This window comes from Triticum dicoccoides, chromosome 5A, assembly GCF_002162155.2.
Source record: "Triticum dicoccoides isolate Atlit2015 ecotype Zavitan chromosome 5A, WEW_v2.0, whole genome shotgun sequence".
Lineage (NCBI taxonomy): Eukaryota > Viridiplantae > Streptophyta > Magnoliopsida > Poales > Poaceae > Triticum > Triticum dicoccoides.
The window spans coordinates 690921885-690930140 of record NC_041388.1 but is presented as its reverse complement, the minus strand read 5'-3'; positions in this window follow the sequence as shown (position 1 = coordinate 690930140).

Below are 8256 nucleotides of genomic sequence, written 5' to 3'. Positions count from 1 at the left end.
TAATAGCGACAATACCGAGGATACAGCAGTTAATGCCGGATTCAAAGGCTCTAACCCTGATCAGCGGAAAAAGCCATTCAAAAGAAGCACTCCAGGCCCGTCCAGTTTGGACCGTATACTCGATCGCTCGTGTCAAATACACGGCACCCTGATACGTCCATTTTGCATCATGCTTTTATATCGATATTTATTGCATTATGGAGTGTTATTTCACTTTATGTCACAATACTTATGGCTATTCTCTCTTATTTTACAAGGTTTACATAAGGAGGGAGAATGCCGGCAGCTGGAATTCTGGGCTGGAAAAGGAGCAAATATTAGAGACCTATTCTGCGCAACTCCAAAAGTCCTGAAACTCCACGGAACATCTTAAAATAAATAAAGAAAAATCCTCGCCAAAGATGAAGGCCAGCGGGGCCAGACCCTGCTCACGAGGGTGGGGGCGCCCCCCCCCTAGGGCGCGCCCCCTACCTCGTGGGCCCCCTGGTGGCTCTCCGACGTCCATCTTCTCCTATATGAAGTCTTTCGATGAGAAAAAAAAGAAGAAACTTTTCGGGACGAGACTCCGCCGCCATGAGGCGGAACCTTGGCGGAACCAATCTAGAGCTCCGGCAGAGCTGTTCTGCCGGGGATACTTCCCTCCGAGAGGGGGAAATCGTCACCATCGTCATCACCAACGCTCCTCTCATCGGGAGAGGGAAATCTCCATCAACATCTTCACCAGCACCATCTCATCTCCAAACCCTAGTTCATCTCTTGTATCCAATTCTTGTCTCAAAGCCGGGATTGGTGCTAGTAGGTTGCTAGTAGTGTTGATTACTCCTTGTAGTTGATGCTAATTGGTTTATTTGGTGGAAGATCATATGTTCAGATCCTATATGCATATTATTACCCCTCTGATTATGAACATGAATAGGCTTTGTGAGTAATTACGTTTGTTCCTGAGGACAAGGGAGAAGTCTTGCTATTAGTAGTCATGTGAATTTGGTATTCGTTTGATATTTTGATAAGATGTATGTTGTCTAGCCTCTAGTGGTGTTATGTGAACGTCGACTACATAACACTTCACCATTATTTGGGCCTAGAGGAAGGCATTGGGAAGTAATAAGTAGATGATGGGTTGCTAGAGTGACAGAAGCTTAAACCCTAGTTTATGCGTTGCTTCGTAAGGGGCTGATTTGGATCCACATGTTTCATGCTATGGTTAGGTTTACCTTAATACTTTTGTTGTAGTTGCGGATGCTTGCAATAGAGGTTAATCATAAGTGGGATGCTTGTTCAAGTAAGAACAGCACCCAAGCACCGGTCCACCCACATATCAAATTATCAAAGTATCAAACGCGAATCATATGAACGTGATGAAAACTAGCTTGACGATATTCCCATGTGTCCTCGGGAGCGCTTTTCCTACTATAAGAGTTTGTTCCGGCTTGTCCTTTGCTACAAAAAGGATTGGTCCACCTTTCTGCACTTTATTTACTTTTGTTACTTGATGCTCGTTACAATTTATCTTATCACAAAACTATCTATTACCACTTATTTCAGTACTTGCAGAGAATACCTTGCTGAAAACCGCTTATCATTTCCTTCTGCTCCTTGTTGGGTTCGACACTCTTACTTATCGAAAGGACTACGATAGATCCTTTTCCGGCACTTGTGGGTCGTCAAGATTCTTTTCCGGCACCATTGCCAGGGAGTGTAGAGCCTTTGGTAGGTGGAATTTGGTAAGGAAAAATATATAATGTGCTGAAATTTACTATCACTTGTTACTATGGAAAGTAATTCTCTGAGGGGCTTGTTCGGGGTATCTTCACCCCGTCCAGTAGAGCAAAGAGTTGCTCCTCAACCTACTGAACCTATTGAAAATGAAACTCCTTTTGAATTTCCTTCGGGTATGATGGAAAAACTGCTAGCTAACCCTTTTACAGGAGATGGAACAAAGCATCCTGATGAGCACTTAATATATGTGGATGAAGTTTGTGGATTATTTAAGCTTGCAGGTATACCCGATGATGTTGCTAAGAAGAAGGTCTTCCCTTTATCTTTGAAGGGAGACGCATTGATATGGTATAGGCTATGTGATGATATGAAATCATGGAACTATAAAAGATTGAAATTGGAATTTCATCAAAAGTATTACCCTATGCATCTTGTTCATCGTGATCGCAATTATATATATAATTTCTGGCCTCGCGAAGGAGAAAGCATCGCTCAAGCTTGGGGAGGCTTAAATAAATGTTATATCCATGCACCAATCATGAGCTCTTGAGAGAAATAGTTATGCAAAGTTTTTATGCTCGGCTTTCTAAAAACAATCGCACCATGATCGATACTTCTTGTGTTGGCTCTTTTATGATGAAGACTATTGAATTCAGATGGAATTTATTGGATAGAATTAAACGCAACTCTGAAGATTTGGACCTCGACGAAGGTAAGGAGTCAGGTATGACACCTAAGTTTGATTGTGTTAAATCTTTTATGGATACCGATATTTTCCGTAAGTTTAGCACTAAATATGGACTTGACTCTGAGATAGTAGCTTCTTTCTGTGAATCTTTTGCTACTTATGTTGATCTCCCTAAGGATAAGTGGTTTAAATATCATCCTCCCATAGAAGTAAAAGTAGCTGCACCTATTAAAGTTGAAGAAAAGACTGTCACTTATAATGATCCTATTGTTCCTACTTCTTATGTTGAGAAACCACCTTTCCCTGTTAGAATAAAGGATCATGCTAAAGCTTCAACTGTTGTTCGTAAAAGCAATATTAGAACTTATACACCTCCTGAGCAAGTTAAAGTAGAACCTAATATTGCTATTGTTAAAGATCTCGTGTCTGATAATATTGATGGGCATGTTATTCAGTTCGAAGGTGAAACTGCTAGAATTGCTAAACCTTGTGATAAAGATAAACATAGACCTATGGTAGGCGTGCCTGTTATTTCTGTTAAAATAGGAGATCATTTTTATCATGGCTTATGTGATATGGGTGCTAGTGCTAGTGCAATACCTATTGACTTATACAAAGAAATTATGCATGGCATTGCACTTGTTGAGTTAGAAGAAATTGATGTTACTATTAAACTTGCTAATAGAGATACTATTTCACCAATGGGAATTGTTAGAGATGTTGAAGTCTTGTGTGGGAAAACTAAATATCCTGCTGATTTTATTGTTCTTGGTTCCCCACAAGATAGCTTTTGTCCCATTATATTTGGTAGACCCTTCTTAAATACTGTCAATGCTACCATAGATTGCACAAAGAATGTTGTTACTGTTGGCTTGGATGATATGGTTCATGAGTTTAATTTCTCTAAATTTAGTAAACAACATCGTGAGGAAGAATTACCTAGTAAGGATGAAATTATTGGTCTTTCTTCTATTGTCGTACCTCCTAGTGATCCTTTAGAACACTATTTGCTAGACCATGAAAATGATATGTTCATGAATGAAAGAAGGGAAATAGATGAAGTATACTTTAAACAGGAACCTATTCTGCAAAACAATTTGCCTGTTGAAATTTTAGGGGATCCTCCTCCACCCAAGGGTGATCCCGTGTTTGAGCTTAGACCTTTGCCTGATAATCTTAAATATGCTTATCTTGATGAAAAGAAGATATATCCTGTTATTATTAGTGCTAAACTTTCAGAGCATGAAGAAGAAAGATTATTGAACACTCTGAAGAAGCACTGTGCTGCTATTGGATATACTCTTGATGATCTTAAGGGCATTAGTCCCACTCTATGTCAACATAAAATAAATTTGGAAGCAGATGCCAAACCAGTTCGTGATCCTCAACGACGTCTGAATCCTAAAATGAAAGAAGTGGTAAGAAAAGAAATAATAAAGCTTCTGGAGGCAGGTATAATCTATCCCGTTGCTGATAGTGAGTGGGTAAGTCCTGTCCATTGTGTCCCTAAGAAGGGAGGTAGTACTGTTGTTCCTAATGATAAAGATGAATTGATTCCACCAAGAATTATCACAGGTTATAGGATGGTAATTGATTTCCGAAAATTAAATAAAGCTACTAAGAAAGATCATTACCCCTTACCTTTTATTGATCAAATGCTAGAAAGATTATGCAAACATACACACTATTGCTTTCTAGATGGTTATTCTGGTTTCTCTCAAATACATGTGTCGGCTAGAGATCAATCAAAGACTACTTTTACATGCCCTTTTGGTACTTTTGCTTATAGATGTATGCCTTTTGGTTTATGTAATGCACCTGCTATCTTTCAAAGATGCATGGTGGCTATATTTTCTGACTTTTGTGAAAAGATTTGTGAGGTTTTCATGGACGATTTTTCCGTCTATGGTTCCTCTTTTGATGATTGCTTGAGCAATCTTGACCGAGTTTTGCAGAGATGTGAAGAAACTAATCTTGTCTTGAATTTGGAAAAGTGTCACTTTATGGTTAATGAAGGTATTGTCTTGGGGCATAAAGTTTCTGAAAGAAGTATTGAAGTTGATAAAGCCAAGGTCGATGCTATTGAAAAGATGCCATGTCCCAAGGACATCAAAGGTATAAGAAGTTTCCTTGGTCACGCCGGATTATACAGGAGGTTCATTAAGGACTTCTCAAAAATTTCTCGACCTCTGACTAATTTATTGCAAAAAGATATACCATTTGTATTTGATGATGATTGTGTGGAAGCATTTGAAACACTTAAAAAAGCATTAGTCTCTGCACCTGTTGTTCAGCCACCTGATTGGAATTTACCCTTTGAAATTATGTGTGATGCTAGTGATTATGCTGTAGGTGCTGTTCTAGGGAAAAGAGTTGATAAGAAATTAAATGTCATTCATTATGCTAGTAAGACTCTAGACAATGCTCAAAGAAATTATGCTACTACTGAAAAAGAGCTTTTAGCAGTTGTTTTTCTTGTGATAAGTTCAGACCTTATATTGTTGATTCTAAAGTAACTATTCAAACTGATCATGCTGCTATTAAATACCTTATGGAAAAGAAAGATGCTAAACCTAGACTTATTAGATGGGTTCTCTTGCTACAAGAATTTTATTTGCATATTGTTGATAGAAAGGGAGCTGAGAACCCCGTTGCAAACAACTTGTCTAGGTTAGAAAATATTCTTGATGACCCACTACCTATTAATGATAGCTTTCCTGATGAACAATTAAATGTTATAAGTACCTCTCGTAGTACTCCTTGGTATGTTGATTATGCTAATTATATTGTTGCTAAGTTTATACCACCTAGCTTCACATACCAGCAAAAGAAAAGGTTTTTCTATGATGTAAGACATTACTTTTGGGATGACCCACATCTTTATAAAGGAGTAGATGGTGTCATTAGACGTTGTGTACCTGAGCATGAACAGGAACAGATCCTACGCAAGTGTCATTCCGAGTCTTATGGAGGACACCACGCTGGAGATAGAACTGCACATAAGGTATTGCAATATGGTTTTTATTGGCCTACTCTCTTCAAGGATGCCCGTAAGTTTGTCTTGTCTTGTGATGAATGTCAAAGAATTGGTAATATTAGTAGACGTCAAGAAATGCCTATGAATTACTCTCTTGTTATTGAACCGTTTGATGTTTGGGGCTTTGATTATATGGGACCTTTTCCTGCCTCTAATGGATACACACATATTCTAGTTGTTGTTGATTACGTTACTAAGTGGGTAGAAGCTATTCCAACTAGTAGTGCTGATCACAACACTTCTATTAAAATGCTTAAAGAAGTTATTTTTCCGAGGTTTGGAGTCCCTAGATATTTAATGACTGATGGTGGTTCACACTTTATTCATGGTGCTTTCCGTAAAATGCTTGCTAAGTATGATGTTAATCATAGAATTGCATCTCCTTATCACCCACAGTCTAGTGGTCAAGTAGAGTTGAGCAATAGAGAGCTCAAATTAATTTTGCAAAAGACTGTTAATAGGTCTAGAAAGAATTGGTCCAGGAAACTTGATGGTGCATTATGGGCTTATAGAACTGCATACAAAAATCCTATGGGTATGTCTCCGTATAAAATGGTTTATGGAAAATCATGTCACTTACCTCTCAAACTAGAACATAAGGCATATTGGGCTATTAAAGAGCTCGACTATGATTTTAAACTTGCCGGTGAGAAGAGGTTATTTGATATTAGCTCACTTGATGAATGGAGAACCCAAGCTTATGAAAATGCCAAGTTGTTTAAAGAAAAAGTTAAAAGATGGCATGACAAAAGGATACAAAAGCGTGAGTTTAATGTAGGTGATTATGTATTGCTATACAACTCTCATTTAAGATTTTTTGCAGGAAAACTTCTCTCTAAATGGGAAGGCCCCTATGTTATCGAAGAGGTGGTGCCATAAAGATCAACAACTTCGAGGGCACAAATCCGAAGGTGGTAAACGGTCAAAGAATCAAACATTATATCTCAGGTAATCCCATAAATGTTGAAACCAATATTATTGAAACCGTAACCCCGGAGGAGTACATAAGGGACACTTTCCGGAATGTTTCAGACTCTGAAAAGGAATAGGTATGTGGTACGGTAAGTAAAACGACTCCAAAACAATTTTTAAGGCAATATCTCTCCGTTTTGGAATATTTAGAAAAATAGAAAAATAAGTAGCAGTCCGGGAAGGACACGAGGGCCCCAGGAGGGTGGTGGGCGCGCCCCCTACCTCGTGTGCCTTCCGGACTCCGTTTTGTTGCATGATACGTATTTTGGTCGGTAAAAATTCATTATATATTCTCCCGAAGGTTTTGACACCCGTATCACGCAAATCTCCTCTGTTTTTTTCGAGCTATTGCTGCTGCAGATTAGAGCAAGATGTCTTCTCAAGAGTCAATCAGGGAGAGCCGGGTATCTAATCCGGCACCGGAACCAAGGGCAAACAGCGACGCTGACCATTTTGGGCCAGCAACGGAGGAAGAGATGGAGGCTGACTTGATGAGAGTAGATGCCATGGAGGATCAAGAAGTCGCCTCTCGCCTCCAAGCTGGGTTCACAATGGGGGAACTACAGAGCTCAACTATTGCAAACTCGGTTATCCCTTCTAATGTTAGATTTCTTTCTTATGAAAATATGAAGAGGGGTGTCACTTGTTCTTCCACAGCTATGCAACACCCTTGGGTGCAACGAGCTTTAGCTGTCACAGGAAAGCTTCGTAAGGAAATAATGGACCTCAAATAGCAAGTCAATAAGCTCGAGGAGGAGAACCGCATCCTGAGGGGAATCATCGCCAAGAATATTACACCGACAACAAAAAAGGAGATATAATCACATGGGTATGGGCACTCCCCTTGGCAACTGCCAAGCTTGGGGAGGTGCCCCGGTATCATATCACAATCACAACTCCTATCTTTACCGTTTTTTCTTAGTTCGATCCTATTAGTAGTATCTTGATCTAGTAGAATAAAGTTTATGGCATGATCTAGTTTTGAGTTTTGCTTTATGATCTCTCTTTCTAATCAAGTCCGTGAGCTATATATAATAAAGATTAGTGTTGAGTCAAGGGCTTGATTATTTTACCATGATCTTGGGTGAATAAAAGAAAGAGAAAAAGAATAAAAAGAAACAAAAAGTTCATATTGATCTTATTGAGAGTAATGACTTCATATAGAAAGAGTATGATGATTAAAAGTTGTTGGGAGTTGGCAGACATAGCTTTGGTCATTGTTGCAATTAATAGGAAGTGATAAGGAAAGAGAGGTTTCACATATAGATATATTATCATTGACATCTTTTATGATTGGGAGCACTCATTAAAATATGACATGCTAAAGAGTTGATGTTGGACAAGGAAGACAACGTAATGAGTTATGTCTTTCTTATATCCGAGATAAAGTATGTTGTCATGGATCCTCTAACTTGTTGAGCTTGCCTTTTCCCCTCATTCTAGCCAAATTCTCAGCACCAAGTAGAAATACTACTTGTGCTTCCAAATACCCTTAAACCAGTTTTGCCATGAGAGTCCACCATATCTACCTATGGATTGAGTAAGACCCTTCAAGTAAGTTGTCATCGGTGCAAAGCAATAAAAATTGCTCTAAATATGTATGATTGATTGGTGTGGGAGAAATAAGCTTTATACGATCTTGTGATGTGGAAGTAATAAAAGCGATGGACTGCATAATAAAGGTTCATATCACAAGGGGCGATATAAAGTGACGTTCTTTCGCATTGAGATTTTATGCATCCAACCATAAAAGCGCATGGCAACCTCTCCTTCCCTCTGCGAAGGGCCTATCTTTTATTATTATCTTCTACCTTATGCAAGAGTCACGGTGATCTTCACC